Source organism: Microcaecilia unicolor, chromosome 8 (genome assembly GCF_901765095.1).
Source record: "Microcaecilia unicolor chromosome 8, aMicUni1.1, whole genome shotgun sequence".
Classification (NCBI taxonomy): Eukaryota; Metazoa; Chordata; class Amphibia; order Gymnophiona; family Siphonopidae; genus Microcaecilia; species Microcaecilia unicolor.
In genome coordinates this window covers 193,628,392-193,652,269 of record NC_044038.1, presented here as the reverse complement: position 1 = coordinate 193,652,269, position 23,878 = coordinate 193,628,392, and the positions used below count along the sequence as shown (strand labels likewise).

The 23,878-nt window shown below is 48.4% G+C and overlaps 1 long non-coding RNA gene across 1 annotated transcript; it reads left to right on the top strand.

Annotated features, from left to right (window-relative positions):
- Positions 1-2,891: 2,891 nt before the first annotated feature.
- Positions 2,892-23,449, top strand: LOC115475472. Its single transcript, XR_003943037.1, has 3 exons — positions 2,892-2,903; positions 17,702-17,710; positions 23,314-23,449. It is a non-coding gene; the product is annotated as an uncharacterized LOC115475472 (long non-coding RNA).
- The last annotated feature ends 429 nt before the right edge of the window (positions 23,450-23,878 follow it).

The window sequence follows — 23,878 nt, the reverse complement described above, 5'->3', positions numbered from 1 at the left end:
TTTCTTGGACCAGGAATTTGTTCAGGGCCCTTAGGTCTAGGATGGGACGCATCCCCCCTGTTTTCTTTTGCACAAAGAAGTACCTGGAATAGAATCCCAGCCCTTCTTGCCCTGGTGGAATGGGCTCAACCGCATTGGCGCTGAGAAGGGCGGAGAGTTCCTCTGCAAGTACCTGCCTGTGCTGGAAGCTGAAGGATTGAGCTCCCAGTGGGCAATTTGGAGGTCTGGAGATCAAATTGAGGGAGTACCCTAACCGGACTATTTGAAGAACCCACTGCCGATCGGAGGTTATGAGAGGCCACCTTTGTTGAAAAAACCTTAACCTCCCCCCGACCGGTAGATCATCCGGCACAGGTACTTTTATGGCAGCTATGCTCAACCGGAGCCAGTCAAAAGCCCGTCCCTTGCTTTTGCTGGGGAGCTGCAGGGGCCGACCTGGACGCACGCTGTTGACGCGAACGAGCGTACAGGGGCTGAGCCTGAGAAGGCTGTCGGGAAGGTGGAGTGTACCTACACTTATTGTAAGTATAGGGAACATTCCTCCTTCCCCAGAAAAACCGTCTACCTGTTGAGGAGGATACTGAAGGCTCCCAGTGGGAGAGCTTGTCGAGGGCGGTTTCCCGCTGGTGGAGCTGTTCTACCACCTGCTCGACCTTCTCGCCAAAAATATTATCCCCCCGGCAAGGGATATCCGCAAGCCGCTGCTGGGTCTGATTGTCCAGGTCAGAGGCACGCAGCCATGAGAGTCTGCGCATCACTATACCTTGAGCAGCGGACCTGGATGCAACATCAAAAGTGTCATAAGCACCCCTGGACAGGAATTTACGACACGCCTTCAGCTGCCTGACCACCTCCTGAAAGGGCCTGGCATGCTCCACAGGGAGCTTGTCCACCAAGACTGCCAGTTGCTTCACATTGTTCCGCATATTAATGCTCATGTGGAGCTGGTAGGACTGAATTTTGGACACGAGCATAGATGACTGGTAGGCCTTCCTCCCAAAAGAGTCCAGGGTTCTAGATTCTCATCCCGGGGGTGCCGAGGCAAAATCCCTAGAACTCCTGGCTCTCTTGAGAGCGGAATCCACAACCATAGAGTCGTGAGGTAACTGCGTCTTCATCAAGTCAGGTTCTCCGTGAATCCGATATTGGGACTCAGCTTTTTTGGGAATGGTGGGATTAGTTAATGGTTTCATCCAGTTCCTAAGCAATGTCTCCTTAAGGACATTATGCAAAGGAGCAGTGGACGACTCCTTAGGTGGCGAAGGATAGTGAAGGACCTTGAGCATCTCAGTCCTGGGCTCATCCTCAGTGACCGCAGGGAAGGGAACAGCCACAGACATTTCCCAGACAAATGAAGAGAAAGAAAGACTCTCCAGGGGAGAAAGCTTTCTTTCTGGTGAAGGAGTGGGATCAGAGGGAAGATCTCAAGACTCCTCAGACGAGAAATATCTGGGATCTTCTTCTTCTCCCCACGAGGCATCCTCCTCGGTGTCGGACAAAAGTTCTCGAACTGCAGTCCAAAACCGGGCCCATCTTGACTCCAAGGAACCACATTCTCTATGACGATGTCGAGAGGTCAACTCCCATGCTGATGGCAATGAAGCTCCCTCCATCGACGTCAACAGGGAGTCGACCTGGGTGGCATCGGAGACCTCACCACGGGCGGAGAGCCAGTCAGCGCTTCCATCAACGGTACCGAGGGTGCAAGCACCCCCGGTACTGGTACAGACTGATGCAGCAGCCCTTCCAGAAGGCCTGGAAGGATGGCTCGGAGGTGCTCGTCCAGAGTGTCTGCTGGGAAAGGCTGTGGGACCGGTGCAGGAGTCGGAAGCAGAATCTGCAGAGGGCGAGGAGGCGGTACCAGGCTGTCCAATGACTGAAGCACCAACACCTCTTGAATGGAGGGCGAGCGGTCCTCCCGGCATCAATGCTTCTTGGGTGCCGAACCCTTCAACGCCTTGGAGCTCCCGGTACCGTGTCTGGAAGGAGACCGATGGCGATGCTTCTTAGCCTTCGCTCGAGGCATGGCATCGATACTCCTCGGTACCGAAGAGGAGGACGTGGAATCCACACGCCCCTCAGGGTTGGGTCCAAAAGAGGTTGGTCCCGACGGGCCTGTACAGCATGAGCCGTCGAGACAGGTGGAGACCCATTCGATGGCTCACTGCTCCCAGCGTGTGGTGGTCTCCGGACAGCCATTACCTGTGCTTCTGATGTCAATGCCATCTCCAGTGCCGACATCGATGCCGCCGACCTCGGTATCGCTGTCGACGTTGACGCTGAAGTGCCGGGCAAAGCTCCAAACAGACGGTCCCGCTGAGCTTGTCTCGGTGCCTGTGTCCACTTTTTAAGGCTAAGACACAACTTACATGTGTCTGGGCAATGGTCGGGCCCAAGGCACTGGATACACCACGCGTGGGGATCAGTACCTGAGATTGCCCAGCTGCACTGACCGCACTTCTTGAAGCCGCTGGGAATCCTTGATGTCATGGACGGAAAAATAGCGGCGGCAAAGTCAAAGCTCTCGATGGTGCCAAAAAAGAAGGGCACAAAAATGAGAAAGGATCGCGGGCGGCAACGAAAGAATCTTAAGAAGGGACACAACCTAAAATATAAGGGATACTTTTTTTTTTGGAAAACAGCTCAAAAAGAGTAAAAAAGAAAGAAATGAAGAAAAAAAGGCGGAAAACTCGAGAAAAAATGAAGGCTCTTTCACAGGGGCACAGAGAGAGACCAAAAAATAGCCACTCCCTACCGCGGAAAGAAAAAGACTAAATGGGACTCTCGCACGACGAGTGGGAAAATGGCCGCGCATGCGCGGTGCGCTCACCCGAAGGCTCTAGCAAACTTTTGTTGCTAGGAAGAATTCCGTTCTGAGGGGCTGCTGTGGCAGTCACCCAGTCGTGAGAGCAAGCAGCCTGCTTGTCCTCGGAGAAATACGACAATCTAGAAGTTTCCTGTAAAGCTTGAGGAACTCATCAGCCTTTTCAGGAGGAAAGAAATCTGCAAAGGACAGAGTACTCTATATTACACACTTAAAGTAAATAGTGGAATCAAGTTGATAATCTAATATGTGACTGGTTAGCATCGAGGTCTGAAATGTTCTTCTGCCAAAAGAGACTAATATTCTAGCTTCTCTACCTGGAGAAGCAGAAGCATGAGATCTTGCATTGCGAGTATGTTTCAAAACAGATTCCACAACTGACGCGGTAACTGCATTTTTCAAACCCAGTGCATTCTCTATCCTGTACTTTGGAGCAACTTGAACTGTCAGTGGAGTCGTCCAGTTTTTGATCAGAGTATTCTTCATAATTGTATGAAATAGAACTGTGATTTCTTCTTTAGGAGCAGAATCATAATCTATAACCTCAAAGAGTTCTGAACAAGGTTCTCTGTCTCCAACTTGAAAGGTATGGCTTGGGTCACCTCACGAACAAAACCAGGAAAGGATATACTTTATGGAGTTTATGTCTCTCAAGTGGCAGAGAAGGATCAGATGGAATGCTATGAGACTCCTCAGCTGAGAGGTCCTGTGGGTCCTGTTCTGTCTCCCAGGAGAGGTCTTAATCTTCAAAGTAATCCCCCCATCCCGCTCTCTGTTGGAGTTCCTCAGGGATCTGTCCTTGGACTCCTTCTTTTTTCAATCTACACCTCTTCCCTGGGCTCCCTGATCTCATCTCATGGTTTCCAATATCATCTCTATGCTGATGATACCCAGCTTTATCTCTCCACACCAAACATCACTGCGGAGACCCAGGCTAAAGTATCGGCCTGCTTATCTGACATTGCTGCCTGGATATCCAACCGCCACCTGAAACTGAACATGGCCAAGACCGAGCTTATTGTCTTTCCACTCAAACCCACTTCTCCTCTCCCTCCACTCTCTATCTCAGTTGATAACACCCTCATCCTCCCCGTCTCATCTGCCCGCAACCTCTGAGTCATCTTCGACTCCTCCCTCTCCTTCTCTGCGCATATCCAGCAGATAGCCAAAACCTGTCGCTTCTTCCTCTACACATTAGCAAAAGTCGCCCTTTCCTCTCTGAGCACACCACCCGAACTCTCATCCACTCTCTCATTACCTCTCGTCTTGACTACTGCAACCTACTCCTCACTGGCCTCCCACTTAGCCATCTATGCCCCCTTCAGTCCGTTCAGAACTCTGCTGCATGTCTTATCTTCCGCCTGGACCAATATACTCATATCACCCCTCTCCTCAAGTCACTTCACTGGCTTCCGATCAGATACCGCATACAGTTCAAGCTTCTCCTACTAACCTACAAATGCACTCATCTGCAGCCCCTCCTTACCTCTCTACCCTCATCTCCCCTTACATTCCTACCCTAACCTCCGCTCTCAGGACAAATCCCTCCTCTCAGTACCCTTCTCCACCACCGCCAACTCCAGGCTCCGCCCTTTCTGCCTCGCCTCACCCCATGCGTGGAATAAACTCCCTGAGCCCATACGCCAGGCCCCCTCCCTGCCCATCTTCAAATCCTTGTTCAAAGCCCACCTCTTCAATGTCGCCTTCGGCACCTAACCACTATACCTCTACTCAGGAAATCTAGACTTACCCCAACTTGACATTTCGTCCTTTAGATTGTAAGCTCCTTTGAGCAGGGACTGTCCTTCTTTGTTGCTCTGTACAGCGCTGTGTAACCCTAGTAGCGCTCTAGAAATGTTAAGTAGTAGTAGTAACAAGGTTCTCTGTCTCCAACTTGAAAGGTATGGCTTGGGTCACCTCACGAACAAAACCAGGAAAGGATATACTTTATGGAGTTTATGTCTCTCAAGTGGCAGAGAAGGATCAGATGGAATGCTATAGGACTCTTCAGCTGAGAGGTCCTGTGGGTCCTGTTCTGTCTCCCAGGAGAGGTCTTACTCTTCAAAGTACTGTTCATGGAAAGAGAGTGTCAACTAGAGCATCGGCTCTGCTTCAGAATGTGTTGAGGCAGATGAATCTCTGATTCTGGAGAAAGTTCCTCTGCTGATGTAGACACACGCATTGGTCAGGTTTGTGGTGCTCCTGACAGTTTATGCCGAGCTGGTGTGCGGGACCTCTCCCATGGCTGTCTCTCCAGGGTGGGCTGAGGCTGGCATGAGTACCTTGTAAGCCCGAATAGACTGCATATGAAGTAGCCCTCTTTGAGCATAGCCCGGGTTTCCTCCTGTAGAGTAGGCATCAGTACTGGTTGAGAAAGCGGTGTGGACACAGCCTGAGTTCTAGCCTGTGCAGGTGTAGAAGTTCTGGAATACCTCAAAGAGGGGAGAGGAGGAGAGCAGTCACTGCAGCATGGATGCTTCCTGTGCATTGATGCAGGGGAGGCATTAGCAAGTGCCTGGAAGGAGAACAATGGCGGTGTTTCTTAGGTTTTTTTTACGCTGCAGGTCCCTCAATGCATGTGGCACTGACAAAGAGAACATAGTCCTTATGTGGTCATGGTATTGAGTCCTATGTTGCGTTGGTGCACCCGATGAAGCCGATGCAGGTTCTGCGTTAAGTGTCGAATCTTCTGCCACACTCAATGCTGATGCAGAACCAAAACGTTTTTCTTTCTGGATTCTACGGGCTTTACATATCCATGCTTGCATGTGCAAACAAAGCCACACTGTATGTCCTGGTGCTCCAGACCTAACACACCAATTATGGGGGTCTGTGCCTGAAATGGTCCTATTGTATCAAGGACACTTTTGAAGCCACTCTGCACCCTCAATGACATGGAGAGAAAATTAGCATTTGAAAAATCAAAAGGCTCAGTGGTCTGGGAAGCTTGAGTAGTTCTGTACCTGAAAATGGTCAATGCTTCTCAACCAAAAAAAAGGCTCAGAGGGCCCCAAAGGCCGAAAAAAAAAGAAAAAATTAAAAATAATTTGAAAAATCAATACATAGAACAAAAGTAATAAAGAAAACAAAGAATTATGAGGAAAAATATCCCAAAAAAGGGAAGGCACCAAAAAGGGAAAGTTTGACGTGATAAGGAGAAATTAGAAATCCAATCCCTCTGTTCCGCAGACATGCTAGACTGCTGGTCCTAAGCTTGAGCATCGGGTGAGAAGGCACCCACACAAGCGCAGTGGGAACACTGCCTTAAAGTTTTAAAGTGACAGTGCAGTATGTTAGTGTCCGCACCGGTCTCCGTGGATGACATCACCCTCACATGTGAGAATATTATGCCTGCTTGTCCTTGGAGAAAAGGTGATGATTAAAGTTATTTGGGAAAGACAGGAAAAATGTGTATTTATGTACATATGTGGACAGTATCCTGGTCACATATGCACATTCACAGCACCTAAATGTTGTCTTTCTCCTTATAGAACTACCCCCATTATGCCAACCACCATTGCTTAACAAAAAAAAAAAATAATAATCTTACTGCGGAGACCACGTGATGCATTGAGTGAGACGTGCTTGCATTCTCTCTGAAGTTCCCGCTCCCATAATAACCTTACGTTAAGTCAATATCACGAGCAAACGTCTGAATGATTATGCTAGACCTTTCTTAATGGATAAATATATAACGACATTGACGGAAGACATGGTTAGCAAAAGAAACAAAAAGAGAGCAAGAGAGACCTCGAGCAGCGGTGGAAAAGATGGAGGGCCCAGCGCCGCATAGCAGCCAGTCCTTCTCCGCCGAGCAGCTACTGCAACTGACTGCTGCGGTGGAAAAAGCGATAGAGCCCAAGTTAAATCATCTTTCAGAGCAACTGGCTAATTTTGAAAGTATTTTGGCGGACGCAGGTAAAAGAACGGAAGAGTTAGAGCAACGTGTATCAGTGCTAGAAGATGCCTCTCCCCCAGGCAGTGGAGGTAGCGGAAAAACTGCAAAAACACAGTACAGAAACTCACTGAGAAGGTAGACGACCTTGGAGAATCGGTCACGTAGGCGAACTTGAGGATTATCGGTTTCCCTGTGTCGGTCAGTGAGAATGCACTGGCATCCGTGTTGGAACAGTGGCTTACCTCAGAATTTGCAGTGTCAGACCAGAATGGATCGCTGTGCCTGGAGCGCACTCATCACATGGGCCACCAACAAGATGGCCGCCAGACGCCATGTGCAGTAATATTGAAAGTCCATAATTACACTCATAAAGTTGAAATTCTAAATGGATATAGATTGAAAGGTGGTAAGGTTCAATATGATGGACATCCAGTAAGAATTTTTCAGGACTATTCTGCTTCTCTACAGGAACGAAGGAAGAAATTTACACCACTATGTCGTCATCTCCATGAGAAAGGTGTTAATTTTATGCTTATCTACCCAGGCATGGCCACTGGCGCACCTTTGACATGGTGGAAGCTGCAAAGGACTTTGTCTCCAAGAAAATAGATGGACGGGAAGGTGATAAGTAATGTATGTAGATATCTTGGGTTGTCTGGTTATAGAGTTCTGTAAGCTAACATATGCAACAACTACTACTCTCTTATTTAAATAGCTTGTGTGATGTGATAAGTATCATTACTGTGAGTGGGACCTCAAGCACTAAGTGAGTTTCCATATCCATCTTGCTAAAACAGTGTTATATTCGTCAACCCACAGCTGCCGCATATGAAACCCTCACAGCGACGAAGGTAGCACTTAACAGTCTGTTGCATGAACAAATAACAAGATCCTTCCTATATCGCAAATATAAATTTCATAAGTATGGAGAGAGAACAGGGCGAATACTAATCAGTATAATGAAAAGGAGCAGAAAATCACATTTTATTCCAGTTTTACGTGACAGGAATGGTGTAATTACTAAACAACAGGAGGCAATAGCAGAAATATTTAGGCAGCATTTTAATACTCTATATGCAGAGGAAGGAGCGGATATACCGCCTAAAGAGGCAATATAGAAATATCTGTGTAACGCAGGGATGCCTAGACTCCCCCCCTGAGGCAGTGGAATCTCTTAACTCACCACAGTCAGCGCAGGAATTGCAGAAAGCCATTTGGGCATTAAAACTTTATTCAGCACCTGGAGCAGATGGATTTTCAAGTGAGTTTAACAAAATGTTACAGGCCCAGCTGGTGGGACCATTAATAGATTTTTACGAGGCAGTGATCGAGAGGAATAACTTCCCACTATATGCTAATACTGCACTTATAAGTTTGATACCTAAATCTGGGCGGGAACCTATGCGACCAGAGTCTTATCAGCCAATATCGTTGATTAATGTAGCTGTGAAACTTTTGTCAAGGATCTTGGCAGATTGATTAGCACCCTTAATACCTCAAATAATACAAAAAGAGCAAGTTGGCTTTGTACGAGGCCGTCAATCAGTGCTCAATGTGCGTAAATTAATTCAAACACTGCTTCAGGGATGAGATATGGGAACTCCATATTTAATTGCCAGCTTAGACACGGAATGCGCGTTTGATTAGGTATGGTGGCCTTTCTTATTTCAGATCTTACACTGGGTAGGCTTGCAGGGATGGTATGTGCAGGCGATTATGACATTATACTCATCTCCTAGGGCGACAATTCTGGTAAATGGTATAAAGACAGAGGAATTCCCCATAGGTAGAGGCACCCATCAAGGATGTCCCGTCTCCATTGCTGTTTCTCCTCTCGTTGGAACCTCTCCTATGTACGATACGAATGTAGAAAAAGATACATGGAGCAGAAGTGAATGACCACTCAATCAAAATATTAGCATATGCGGATGATCTTTTAATTTTAAAAGAACCACGAAACTCTTTACCAATGGTAATGCGAGCGATTGGGCAATATGGTGCATTGTCATACTTCCACCTATATTTGACTAAATCAGTGGCACTTCCTTCAGCCGATTCCATCAGGGCGGAATGGAAAGGGAATTTTCCTTTTCATTGGGCCTTTCACCAAATTAAGTATTTAGGAGTTAAGATCACACGGGATTTATCACAGCTATATGAAAAGAATGTGCTACCTTTGTTAAATGAGACTAAGCGAATACTGCTGCTTTGGATGGGGTGCCCACTTTCCATATTGGGCCGTATATCTTGGTTTAATATGATGTTAGACCCCGCTGGCTTTATTTGTTCCAAATGTTACCGCTGTATCTAAAAAAGCGGGAAGAACAATTATTGAATAGAGGAATCCAGGGTTTTATATGGAGGGGGAAACGACCTAGGCTATCCATTGCAATCTTGCAAAAGCCGAGGGCTCGTGGAGGTATGGGATTGCTAAGTATACAATACTTGTCAACAGCCTGCTCTATGAGACACATAAATGGTTGGTTCACACAGATGGACACATTCTCTAATGTACACTTGGAATTTCATATGTCTCCCAGGGCGCACATTAGCTGGCTATTGCACACAATACCAGGAAAGACAGATTCTGCATTGCATCATGATCCACTTTTACTTTCAGCAAGAGCAACCTTGCGATGGCTGTGTAGGCGTCACCATTTCTCCGCTGCAGCCACACCTTATTTAGCACTATTTCATAACCAAGATTTTCTTGCAGGCACCACATCTCCGGTGTTTGCTAGATGGAGACAATCAGGAATAAAATACTTGTTTCAATTACTAGATGAGGAAGGTAAATTGAAACCGTTTCCAGAGCTACGACAAGAACATAAATGGCCACTTACAGACCTTTTTGCATATCTGCAACTACGACATTATGTTCAAACATTAGGTTGGATGTACAGGACACTTTGAATACAGCTCTGACCTTGGGAGCACGAACAGTGGTACTTTTACGCTATCATACCTGTTGAATTCCAGAGGATTTGGATTACAGTCAGTTCGCCCAGGAGTGGACTAAGGAATTGGCAGAGGAAGTAACAGCAGAACAGTTTCAAAATTTATATAGAGACACTCTTCTTTTGCTCGATATTGGGAACTACAGTACAAATTTGCACTGAGGCTATACATCTCACCACTCAAAGCATACCGAGCATCATTTGGCACTACAGGGAACTGCCTAAGGTGTAATCAGAACTCTGCAAATGTAAGGCATATGTTTTGGACGTGTTCATTTATTAATAAATTTTGGTCGCAGATTTTGCAGAGCATATATGGACTGTGGAGTCAATGAGTGATACAGAATCCGTTAATGTTGTTTAACGTATTTCAATACCAGGCACCTGCCCTGGTAGGATTTAAACACTTTTTGCACCAAGCAATTTTAGCTGGAAAAAAAGTTATATTTTGCTGTAGACAATTCTAGTGGTCCAACTCTTGCAATGTGGTGCACACATGATTGACTTACTTAAATTGGAACACTTTGACATCAAGGACATTACTTCCAGAGAAGGCGAATCCTTTCAGCGTATCTGGGAGCATTTCTGGGGTACCCTGCACCCTAAGGCAAGAAGCCAGTTGTTGAATCAGCCATAATTATAACTCTTTTAGACTGATATGTTCCTTGCAGTGATGTTTAATATCGTGCATGATAGCTAAGGGAGGGAGGGAGGAGGGGTGGTTGGGCATAAGTGTGGGGGGGGGGGGGAGGGAGGAGGGGGGCTTTATTGATGTTTTGGGATAGGAATAATTAAAAAAAATGCTTACCTGTTTTGGATGTTGAGACCTTGTTTATTCCTACAAGTCATATTTGTAAATGTTGGCATCAGTTTAATAAAGATGATTTAAACATAACCTTACCGCAACAGCTTAATATGTATCTCACAAAGTAACTCTTAGAGTGGTGATCCCCTTTGGATTGCCCCTCTTGAGCAAACCCATCTCTGGCTACAGGTTGCAGCGATAAAGGGATTTGGTCCCATCTCCACTGACATCAGTAGTGACAACAGCCTCCTGGATCCGTGTCCACTCAAGGCAGACTTTGTAAAAGTGTTCTAGTGTGGCCCTGTCTTTTAAAAGGTGGCTGGCTGATAAGTAGTGGGTTCATTTCATTTTAAAATTTGAAGGTAGCTCTGCCAGCAAACAATCTGTATGTCTAGTATGTTTAGTAGGATATTATGATCTACTACATCGAACGCGCTAGACATATCAAACTGCATTATTAAGATCTTAGACCCTATGCTAATTTATTTTCTGAGATTTGATACTAGGGTAGTAAGGACAGTCTCGGTGCTATAGCATGGTCTGAAACCTGATTGCAATTTGTGTAGTAGGGAGAAATGTGAAAGGTAGTCCATAGTTTGTGTTGCTGCTATTCCTTCCATCACCTTTATCATTAAAGGAATTGAAGGTTACTGGCAAGGCCGCTGAGAGGAGGGGGGCAGGGGGGACAAAATTCCCCGGGCTCGGCACTCCAAGGGGAACCCGGCGCCGGGGTCAGGCCACCGGCGCTGCAGTCCCCGGTCTCACCTACCTGCCTCCACGGCTCCGGGCCCCCTGCATTCGAGGCGGTAGTCACAGATCACCTCCCTTTGGGCCTTCCCTCCCTGTGTCCCGCCCTCGCGGAAACCGGAAGTTACATCAGACGAGGGTGGGACACAGGGAGGGAAGGCCAGAAGAGAGGCGATCTGCGACTGCCACCTTGAATACAGGGGGCCTGGAGCCATGGAGGCAGGCAGGTGAGACCGCGGACTTCAGCGGCGGGGGGAGCGACGGGGCGGAGGCGGGGTGGCCTTGCCCCAGGCCCGGCCTAGTCTTTCGGTGGCCCTGGCTACTGGTCTGTAGTTTGTTACATCACTTATGGTGACTGAATTGTTTTTTGGTATTGGTGTTAGGTTAATAGAACCTTTATTATCAGGGAAAGTGCCATGGAATAGTAGGAAGGAGATATGCTGCTGAAGCAGATTAATGATATATTAGGATTGCGCTATATGTTAAAGAGGGAATTAAGTCAAATAAAATAAATATTCCACATGACACAGATAGCAGCGTGGAATCATTATGGTTAGAAATTCCATGTGTGAAGGGAAGGAGTATTCTTGTAGAGCTATACTACCGTCCGCTGGGACAGAACAAACAGACGGATGAAGAAATGTTTACAGAGATTAGGAAAGCTGGCAAATTGGGCAATGCTATAATAATGGATGATTTCAATTACCCCGATATTGACTGGATAAATGTTACATCAGGGAGTGCCAGGGAGTTAAAATTTCTAGATGTGATAAACGACTGCTTCTTGGAGCAGCCGGTCCAGGAACCGACAAGAGGGGGAGCCATTTTGGATCTGGTCCTTGGTGGCATACAGGGCACAGTGCAAGAGGTGGCAGTGTTGGGTCCCCTGGCAAACAGTGATCATAACATGATCAAGTTTGAGCTACTATCTGGGAAGAACCCGCAAAGGAAATCTACTGTAGCTGCATTTAATTTTTGAAGGGTGACTATAATAAAATGAGCAAAATGATTAAAAAGAAACTAAAAGGATCGGCTGCAAAGGTTAGGACACTAAATCAGGCAAGGACGTTATTCAAAAATACCATCTTGGAAGCCCAGTCCAGATGCATTCCATGTATTTGCAAAGGTGGAGAGAAGAGAAAATGTAAGCCTGCATGGTTAAAAGGTGAAGTAAAAGAGGCCATTACAGCCAAAAGATTGTCCTTCAAAGAATGGAAAAAGGACCCAAATGAAGAAAATAAGAAGCAACATAAGCACTGGCAAGTCCGATGCAAAGCATTAATCAAGAAGGCTAAAAGAGAATATGAAGAGAAACTTGCCGCAGAGGATAAAACTAACAGTAGCAACTTTTTCAGGTACATCAGATGCAGAAAGCCTGCAGGGAATCCGTGGGACCGTTAGATCACGAAGGAGCAAAAGGGGCACTTAGGGAGGACAAGGTCATAGCGGAGAAACTGAATGAATTCTTTGCTTCTGTCTTTACGAAAATGGTTTTCAAGAGTGATGATGCAGAGGAATTGAAAGGAAGACTTACTGCGTCAAATTGACAAATTAAAGAGCAGTATTAACTAAGGTGCGCTGAAAAATTGCCTGTGGTAGTGTAGACGCATGTTTTGGGTACATGCAGAATTATTTTTTAGCACACCTACAAAAAATGCCTTTTTAAAATTTTTGCCGAAAATGGCAAAATGGAAATAGCCATGCGTCCATTTTAGGTCTGAGACCTTACCGCAAGCCACTGACCTAGCGGTAAGGTTTCACGCGGTAACCGGGTGGTAATGGTTTACGCGCATCAATATATTTTTCAGACGCGTGCCAAAATTGAAATTACCTCAAGGGCCATGCGGTAACCGGCCGGTAACTCCAATTTGGTGCGCATTGGGCGTTCGTAGACGCCTGCGCGGCTTAGTAAAAGGGCCCCTAGATTTTCAGGAAGCTTTTGATAACGTTCCTCATGAGAGACTCCTGAAAAAATTAAAGAGTCATGGGATAGGAGGCAAGGTCTAGTGTGGATTAGGAATTGGGTATTGGACAGAAAAGAGAGGGTAGGGTTAAATGGTCATTTCTCTCAATGGAGAGTGGCGTGTCGCAGGGATCTGTACGGAGACCGGTAATATTTAACATATTTATTAAAGATATGGAAATCAGAACGATGAGTGAGGTGATCAAATTTGCAGATGATACAAAACTATTCAAGGTTGTGAACTGGATTAGGAACTGGTTGATGGACAGACGCCAGAGGGTGGTGGTGAATGGAATTCGCTCGGAGGAGGGAAAGGTGAGTAGTGGAGTGCCTCAAGGATCGGTGCTGGGGCTGATTCTGTTCAATATATTTGTGAGTGACATTGCCGAAGGGTTAGAAGGTAAAGTTTGCCTATTTGCGGATGATACTAAGATCTGTAACAGAGTGGACACCCCGGAGGGAGTGGAAAACATGAAAAAGGACCTACGGAAGCTAGAAGAATGGTCTAAGGTTTGGCAATTAAAATTCAATGCGAAGAAATGCAAAGTGATGCACTTAGGGAATAGAAATCCACGGGAGACGTATGTGTTAGGCGGGGAGAGTCTGATAAGTACGGATGGGGAGAGGGATCTTGGGGTGATAATATCTGAGGATTTGAAGGCGATGAAACAGTGTGACAAGGCGGTGGCCGTAGCTAGAAGGTTGTTAGGCTGTATAGAGAGAGGTGTGACCAGCAGAAGAAAGGGGGTGTTGATGCCCCTATATAAATCGTTGGTGAGGCCCCACCTGGAGTATTGTGTTCAGTGTTGGAGGCCATATCTTGCTAAGAATGTAAAAAGAATTGAAGCGGTGCAAAGAAAAGCTACGAGAATGGTACGGGATTTGCGTTACAAGACGTATGAGGAGAGACTTGCTGACCTGAACATGTATACTCTGGAAGAAAGGAGAAACAGGGGTGATATGATACAGACGTTCAAATATTTGAAAGGTATTAATCTGCAAACGAACCTTTTCCGAAGATGCGAAGGCGGTAGAACGAGAGGACATGAAATGAGATTGAAGGGGGGCAGACTCAAGAAAAATGTCAGGAAGTATTTTTTCACAGAGAGAGTAGTGGATGCTTGGAATGCCCTCCCACGGGAGGTGGTGGAAATGAAAACGGTAACGGAATTCAAACATGCATGGGATAAACATAAAGGAATCCTGTTCAGAAGGAATGGATCCTAAGGAACTTAGCCGAGATTGGGTGGCAGAGCCGGTGGCGGGAGGCGGGGATGGTGCTGGGCAGACTTATACGGTCTGTGCCAGAGCTGGTGGTGGGAGGCGGAACTGGTGGTTGGGAGGTGGGGATGGTGCTGGGCAGACTTATACGGTCTGTGCCAGAACCGGTGGTGGGAGGCGAGGCTGGTGGTTGGAAGACAGGGATAGTGCTGGGCAGACTTATACGGACTGTGCCCTGAAAAGGACAGGTACAAATCAAGGTAAGGTATACACAAAAAGTAGCACATATGAGTTTATCTTGTTGGGCAGACTGGATGGACCGTGCAGGTCTTTTTCTGCCGTCATCTACTATGTTACTATGTTAAAACACGTGCGGACTGAAATATTGCAGGAAGACCTTAGGAAATTGGAAAACTGGGCATCCAAATGGCAGATGAAATTTAATGTGGACAAATGAAAGGTGATGCATATTGGAAAGAATAATCTGAACCATAGTTACCTGATGCTATGGACCAACTTGGGGGTCGGCGCTCAAGAAAAAGATCTGGGTGTCATTGTAGATAATACGCTGAAATCTTTTGCTCGCCGTGCGGTGGCAGCAGCCAAAAAGCAAACAGGATGCTAGGAAATATTAGGAAAGGGATGGTGAATAAGACTGCAAATACTATAATGCCTTTATATCGCTCCATGGTGCGTCCGCACCTTGAGTACTGCGTTCAGTTCTAGTCACCGTATCTCAAAAAAGATATAGCGGAATTAGAAAAGGTTCAAAGAAGACTGACTAAAATGATAAAGGGGATGGAACTCCTATTGTATGAGGAAAGGCTAAAGAGGTTAGGGCATGCATATATATCTTCGTGATGTACGTATATAAATAAAATATAAAAGAACTAAAACTGTGGCCTATAGGTAACAGTGTATGGAAAGGAGTATGGTATGTAATGGCCTAAAAAATATATTTAATACAAATCTCAAATCTTTTAAAACTGTAACTAATTAGTTGTGGTACGGTCTACAAAAAAGCGAATGCTACATACCTGTAGAAGGTATTCTCCGAGGACAGCAGGCTGATTGTTCTCACTGATGGGTGACGTCCACGGCAGCCCCTCCAATCGGAATCTTCACTAGCAAAAGCCTTTGCTAGCCCTCGCGCGCCGATGCGCATGCGCGGCCGTCTTCCCGCCCGAACCGGCTCGTGCCGGCCAGTCTCATATGTAGCAAGACAAAGAGAAGGGAAGACACAACTCCAAAGGGGAGGCGGGCGGGTTTGTGAGAACAATCAGCCTGCTGTCCTCGGAGAATACCTTCTACAGGTATGTAGCATTCGCTTTCTCCGAGGACAAGCAGGCTGCTTGTTCTCACTGATGGGGTATCCCTAGCCCCCAGGCTCACTCAAAACAACAACCATGGTCAATTGGACCTCGCAACAGCGAGGACATAACTGAGATTGACCTAAAAAATTTACCAACTAACTGAGAGTGCAGCCTGGAACAGAACAAACATGGGCCTAGGGGGGTGGAGTTGGATTCTAAACCCCGAACAGATTCTGAAGCACTGACTGCCCGAACCGACTGTCGCGTCGGGTATCCTGCTGCAGGCAGTAATGAGATGTGAATGTGTGGACAGATGACCACGTCGCAGCTTTGCAAATCTCTTCAATAGTGGCTGACTTCAAGTGGGCTACCGACGCTGCCATGGCTCTAACATTATGAGCCGTGACATGACCCTCAAGAGCCAGCCCAGCCTGGGTGTAAGTGAAGGAAATGCAATCTGCTAGCCAATTGGATATGGTGCGTTTTCCTACAGCCACTCCCCTCCTGTTGGGATCAAAAGAAACAAACAATTGGGCGGACTGTCTGTTGGGCTGTGTCCGCTCCAGATAGAAGGCCAATGCTTTCTTGCAGTCCAATGTGTGCAGCTGACGTTCAGCAGGGCAGGAATGAGGACGGGGAAAGAATGTTGGCAAGACAATTGACTGGTTCAGATGGAACTCCGACACAACCTTTGGCAAGAACTTAGGGTGAGTGCGGAGGACTACTCTGTTATGATGAAATTTGGTGTAAGGGGCCTGGGCTACCAGGGCCTGCAGCTCACTGACTCTACGAGCTGAAGTAACTGCCACCAAGAAAATGACCTTCCAGGTCAAGTACTTCAGATGGCAGGAATTCAGTGGCTCAAAAGGAGGTTTCATCAGCTGGGTGAGAACGACATTGAGATCCCATGACACTGTAGGAGGCTTGACAGGGGGCTTTGACAAAAGCAAACCTCTCATGAAGCGAACAACTAAAGGCTGTCCTGAGATCGGCTTACCTTCCACACGGTAATGGTATGCACTGATCGCACTAAGGTGAACCCTTACAGAGTTGGTCTTGAGACCGGACTCAGACAAGTGCAGAAGGTATTCAAGCAGGGTCTGTGTAGGACAAGAGCGAGGATCTAGGGCCTTGCTGTCACACCAGACGGCAAACCTCCTCCATAAAAAGAAGTAACTCCTCTTAGTGGAATCTTTCCTGGAAGCAAGCAAGATGCGGGAGACACCCTCTGACAGACCCAAAGAGGCAAAGTCTACGCTCTCAACATCCAGGCCGTGAGAGCCAGGGACCGGAGGTTGGGATGCAGAAGCGCCCCTTCGTCCTGCGTGATGAGGGTCGGAAAACACTCCAATCTCCACGGTTCTTCGGAGGACAACTCCAGAAGAAGAGGGAACCAGATCTGAAGCGGCCAAAAAGGAGCAATCAGAATCATGGTGCCTCGGTCTTGCTTGAGTTTCAACAAAGTCTTCCCCACCAGAGGTATGGGAGGATAAGCATACAGCAGACCCTCCCCCCAGTCCAGGAGGAAGGCATCCGATGCCAGTCTGCCGTGGGCCTGAAGCCTGGAACAGAACTGAGGGACTTTGTGGTTGGCTTGAGATGCGAAGAGATCTACCAAGGGGGTGCCCCACACCTGGAAGATCTGTCGCACTACACGGGAATTGAGCGACCACTCGTGAGGTTGTATAATCCTGCTCAACCTGTCGGCCAGACTGTTGTTTACGCCTGCCAGATATGTGGCTTGGAGCACCATGCTGTGACGGCGAGCCCAAAGCCACATGCTGACGGCTTCCTGACACAGGGGGCGAGATCCGGTGCCCCCCTGCTTGTTGACGTAGTACATGGCAACCTGGTTGTCTGTCTGAATTTGGATAATTTGGTGTGACAGCCGATCTCTGAAAGCCTTCAGAGCGTTCCAGATCGCTCGTAACTCCAGAAGATTGATCTGCAGATCGCGTTCCTGGAGGGACCAGCTTCCTTGGGTGTGAAGCCCATCGACATGAGCTCCCCATCCCAGGAGAGATGCATCCGTGGTCAGCACTTTTTGTGGCTGAGGAATTTGGAAAGGACGTCCCAGAGTCAAATTGGACCAAATTGTCCACCAATACAGGGATTCGAGAAAACTCGTGGACAGGTGGATCACGTCCTCTAGATCCCCAGCAGCCTGAAACCACTGGGAAGCTAGGGTCCATTGAGCAGATCTCATGTGAAGGCGGGCCATGGGAGTCACATGAACTGTGGAGGCCATGTGGCCTAGCAATCTCAACATCTGCCGAGCTGTGATCTGCTGGGACGCTCGCACCCGCGAGACGAGGGACAACAAGTTGTTGGCTCTCACCTCTGGGAGATAGGCGCGAGCCGTCCGAGAATCCAGCAGAGCTCCTATGAATTCGAGTTTCTGCACTGGAAGAAGATGGGACTTTGGGTAATTTATCACAAAACCCAGTAGCTCCAGGAGGCGAATAGTCATCTGCATGGACTGCAGGGCTCCTGCCTCGGATGTGTTCTTCACCAGCCAATCGTCGAGATACGGGAACACGTGTACCCCCAGTCTGCGAAGTGCCGTTGCTACTACAGCCAAGCACTTGGTGAACACTCTGGGCGCAGAGGCGAGCCCAAAGTGTAGCACACAGTACTGGAAGTGACGTGTGCCCAGCTGAAATCGCAGATACTGTCTGTGAGCTGGCAGTATCGGGATGTGCGTGTAGGCGTCCTTCAAGTCCAGAGAGCATAGCCAATCGTTTTCCTGAATCATGGGGAGAAGGGTGCCCAGGGAAAGCATCCTGAACTTTTCTTTGACCAGATATTTGTTCAGGGCCTTTAGGTCTAGGATGGGACGCATCCCCCCTGTTTTCTTTTCCACAAGGAAGTACCTGGAATAGAATCCCAGCCCTTCTTGCCCGGATGGCACGGGCTCGACCGCATTGGCGCTGAGAAGGGCGGAGAGTTCCTCTGCAAGTACCTGCTTGTGCTGGAAGCTGTAAGACTGAGCTCCCGGAGGACAATTTGGAGGTTTTGAGGCCAAATTGAGAGTGTATCCTTGCCAGACTATTTGGAGAACCCACTGATCGGAGGTAATGAGAGGCCACCTTTGGTGAAAAGCTTTCAACCTCCCTCCGACTGGTAGGTCGCCGGGCACTGACACTTGGATGTCGGCTATGCTCTGCTGGAGCCAGTCAAAAGCCCGCCCCTTGCTTTTGCTGGGGAGCAGCGGGGCCTTGCTGAGTCGCACGCTGCTGATGAGAGCGAGCGCGCTGGGGCTTAGCCTGGGCCGCAGGCTGTCGAGAAGGAGGATTGTACCTACGCTTGCCAGAAGAGTAGGGAACAGTCTTCCTTCCCCCGAAAAATCTTCTACCTGTAGAGGTAGAGGCTGAAGGCTGCCGGCGGGAGAACTTGTCGAATGCGGTGTCCCGCTGGTGGAGCTGCTCTACCACCTGTTCGACCTTTTCTCCAAAAATATTATCCGCACGGCAAGGCGAGTCTGCAATCCGCTGCTGGAGTCTATTCTCCAGGTCGGAGGCACGCAGCCATGAGAGTCTGCGCATCACCACACCTTGAGCAGCGGCCCTGGACGCAACATCAAAGGTGTCATACACTCCTCTGGCCAGGAATTTCCTGCACGCCTTCAGCTGCCTGACCACCTCCTGAAAAGGCCTGGCTTGCTCAGGGGGGAGCTTGTCCACCAAGCCCGCCAACTGCCGCACATTGTTCCGCATGTGTATGCTCGTGTAGAGCTGGTAGGACTGGATCTTGGCCACGAGCATAGAAGAATGGTAGGCCTTCCTCCCAAAGGAGTCCAAGGTTCTAGAGTCCTTGCCCGGGGGCGCCGAAGCATGTTCTCTAGAACTCTTGGCCTTCTTTAGGGCCAAATCCACAACTCCAGAGTCATGAGGCAACTGGGTGCGCATCAGCTCTGGGTCCCCATGGATCCGGTACTGGGACTCGATCTTCTTGGGAATGTGGGGATTAGTTAAAGGCTTGGTCCAGTTCGCCAGCAATGTCTTTTTGAGGACATGGTGCATGGGTACTGTGGACGCTTCCTTAGGTGGAGAAGGATAGTCCAGGAGCTCAAACATTTCAGCCCTGGGCTCGTCCTCCACAACCACCGGGAAGGGGATGGCCGTAGACATCTCCCGGACAAAGGAAGCGAAAGACAGGCTCTCAGGAGGAGAAAGCTGCCTTTCAGGAGAGGGAGTGGGATCGGAAGGAAGACCCTCAGACTCCTCGTCAGAGAAATATCTGATGTCTCCTTCGTCTTCCCACGAGGCCTCACCATCGGTGTCAGACACAAGTTCACGGACCTGTGTCTGCAGCCATGCCTGACTCGACTCCGTGGAACCACGGCCACGGTGGAAGCGTTGAGAGGTAGACTCCCTCGCCCGCACCGGCGAAGCTCCCTCTGCCAACGTAGTCGGGGAGCCTTCCTGGGAGGCTACCGCAGTCGGTACCGCAAGCGGCACCGATGTCGGAGACCTCACCCCGGGCACGGGGCCAGCCGGCGCCTCGCTCGACGGTACCGGTGGCGCAAGCACCCCCGGTACCGGAGGGGAAGGGCGCAACAGCTCCCCAGGATCTCTGGGAGAACGGCCCGGAGGCTCTCGTGCAGAGCGGCTGTAGAAAAAGACATGGAAGCCGATGCAGGAGTCGATGTCAGAACCTGTTCCGGGCGTGGAGGCTGTTCCGGGCTGTCCAAAGGGGAGCGCATCGACACCTCTTGAACAGAGGGCGAGCGGTCCTCTCGGTGCCGATGCTTACTGGGTGCCGACTCCCTCGGCGACCCAGAGCTCTCGGTGCCGACACGGGAAGGGGACCGGTGACGATGCTTCTTCGATTTTTTGGAGCGAAGCACGTCACCGGAACTTCCCGGCACCGACGAGGAGGGCGTAGAATCCAGCCGTCTCTTCCTCGGGGCCGAGGCCGAAGAGGGTCGGTCTTGGGGGGGCTGTACCGCAGGAGCCCTCAGGGTAGGGGGAGACCCACCCGAAGGCTCACCGCCACCAGCAGGGGAATGGACAGCCCTCACCTGCACTCCAGACGAAGCACCACCATCCGACGACATCAGCAGACGAGGAGGTCTCGATGCCACCGACACCGACGCAGCCTTCCGATGATGCCCCGATGCAGAGGGCCGATGCCTCGATGCACTCGATGCAATCGGGGGAGAGGATGAAGGTCCAGGCGCTGACGACGTCGATGCAGTCGATACTCCCGGTGCCGATGCCGACAAAGAGCCCGAGAACAAAATGTTCCACTGGGCTAACCTCGCTACCTGAGTCCACTTTTGTAAAAGGGAACACAGAGTACAGGCCTGAGGGCGGTGCCCAGCCCCCAGACACGACGCGTGCCTGTCAGTGAGCGAGATTACCCGGGCGCACTGGGTGCACTTCTTGAAGCCGCTGGAAGACTTCGATGTCATGGGCGGAAAAATCGCGCCGGCGAGATCAAAACTCGAAATGGCGAAAATGGCACCACAAAAATAGGGAGAAGAAAAACTTCGACCGAGGCCTAAATAGGGCCTACCCCGACGATGAAAGAAAACTTACCGGGGCAAAAAACTCGAAGTACGGGGAGGGAGAAAACCAAGAGGACTCCTCCCGACACCCTTTCTTCTTTTTTTTTTTTTTTTAGAGAACAAGTCGAAAAACGACGCGCGAGGTCAACTTTTAGGGGCGCGAACGGCGAAACACGACCGTACCGAGCGCGGACAAAAGAAGACTGGCCGGCACGAGCCGGTTCGGGCGGGAAGACGGCCACGCATGCGCGGTGCGCATCGGCGCGCGAGGGCTAGCAAAGGCTTTTGCTAGTGAAGATTCCGATTGGAGGGGCTGCCGTGGACGTCACCCATCAGTGAGAACAAGCAGCCTGCTTGTCCTCGGAGAATATATTTAATACAAATCTCAAGTCTTTTAAAACTGTAACTAGTCAGTTGTGGTACATATATCTGAAAGGTATAATTAGGTACCTGTAATTTATATATATGTGGCAATTTCTGGAAGCAAAACGGTTCCTCAGAATTGTATATCTATCAAAACGGAAGGGAAACAAATGCAAGAAAGCATACAAGAACACCAGATGACTAATGAGGGAGGCAAAAAAGGGGGGAAATAACCACACACCACGGTAATCTCGCACAAACAACGGCAAACGACAAACTCGTGAGACGCTAATGTGACTAAAGCAATCTGTACAGACAACGGCTAATTAGTGGTGAAATAAAAGAGTGGCTAGTGCCACTGGGTAAACTACATGACATATGGTAATATCATTGTTGTGTTAGTTCTTTTATAGTTTTTTTTTATATGTACATTATGTTGATATCTATGTATAAATATGTTTATATCATTGATGTGCAAGATGCGATTCTGTATATGCAAATGTCATTCTTAGATATTAACAACTTTTTTGATTTTTCCACATTCTATGGATGTACATTATTTATGAGATGCTATCATTAGTTTAAACTTTTTAAATCTGTCTTTCCTACAATGTTAGATTAATTTTAATGTTTGTTGCCAAGCCAATGTTTTATACTGTGTATGTGTTTTGCATTATTTAAGGATTCCTGAGGCAGGTCTGAGTGGCCGAAACACAACTCATGTCGAGTCCAGGTTTTAGCAATAAACTTTTGATGTGAACTCTTTGAGTCCATTAGAGTTTTGTGTCATCATCCTTTTTGTCTCCTTCGCTGTGCCTTTTTGCTTTGCTTGACCTGTGTTCTTCTGTATTTGTCAGTTAAAATCTCCTAAGTTCGATTCCCACTTCAGGCACAGGCAGCTCCTTGTGACTCTGGGCAAGTCACTTAATCCTCCATTGCCCCAGGTACAAATAAGTACCTGTATATGTAAGCCGCATTGAGCCTGCCATGAGTGGGAAAGCGTGGGGTACAAATGTAACAAAAATAAATAAAATGATTAATTTTGAAAATTTAGAACTGGCTTCCAGAATCTGTTCATATAAACATAGAAGAAATTAGAGACCAAGTCCCTGGGGCTCGATAAACAATGAGTAAACAAAAAATATTTGTAGATTCAGACAGAGACACCTTTAAAAAATTGCCAAACCTACCCCCCCCCCCCCACCTAGACTCCCTAGATGAACAAATAATCAAATAGCCTGGAGGGCATAAACTTTTAACAACCAGTGTAGAATAATCAGCTAACCATGGGTGACGTCCACGGCACCCCCTCCAATCAGAATCTTCACTAGCAAAGATGTTTGCTAGCCCTCGCGCGGCTGTCTTCCCGCCTGAACCGGCTCGTGTTCGTCAGTCCCGTATTGTGAAGATGAGGCTCTTGTGAAGATGAAGCTCCCACCTCAGGATACCAGGTCCCTCTTTCACTCAGGGTGAGCTGGTTCTCAGTATGCAGATTTTATGCAAATTAGTCTATTGCCCCTTTCTGCTCAGGGTGACCTGCTTCTCAAAAGGCAAACATAGTCAGGTCTCACCCACAAGATATTTCTCATACAAATCTTTTATTCCCGCTTCCTGGGGCACACCTCTTCCAGCTTAAAACACTTTTACAAGCTTAAACAGTTCTTCCAGCTTAAGCATTTCTTCCTACTCAGTTCAATCTTCCAGCTTAAGCATCTGGACACACAGTCCTTCCTTGTAACATACAGGTCTTATACCTGACACTCTAGGGCCTCCTTACCCCAGCCAGCTTCCTTGCTTTGCACACAGTTCACCACCAGTCCAAAGGGCTCAGCCAGTACTTCTCATGGGGATCCTCCTGCTTCAGCTACCAGCTCTCTTCTTTAGCTGCTAGCTCTCCTCTCTCCCTCACCACTCAGGTGGGGTATTAAGTGGTTAATGGCTAAACAGGACCCAGCCCATAACCTGCTGCACCTGTTTCCTCCTCCAGGACTCTCCTCGGTCCTAGCGACCTCCTGCTATACATCCCCTTACTGACTCACCCAGCCCTTCTCCCTGGACATTTTAGGGGAACAGCGCCCTCTAGGGGCTTAACCAGGGTAGGACAGCCTCTTCCTTCTCACATACCCCCACCCTTAAGATAATTGCTGCTCAACCTCAGCAACTCTTTAAGCCTTTTCCACTGAGGAGCAGCAATTCCTCCAAGAGGGCATACCCTTTTCCAGGCTCATCCCTGTTCTATCCCTGGGCCTCATCACCCCATCTAGGCTCCTCATCC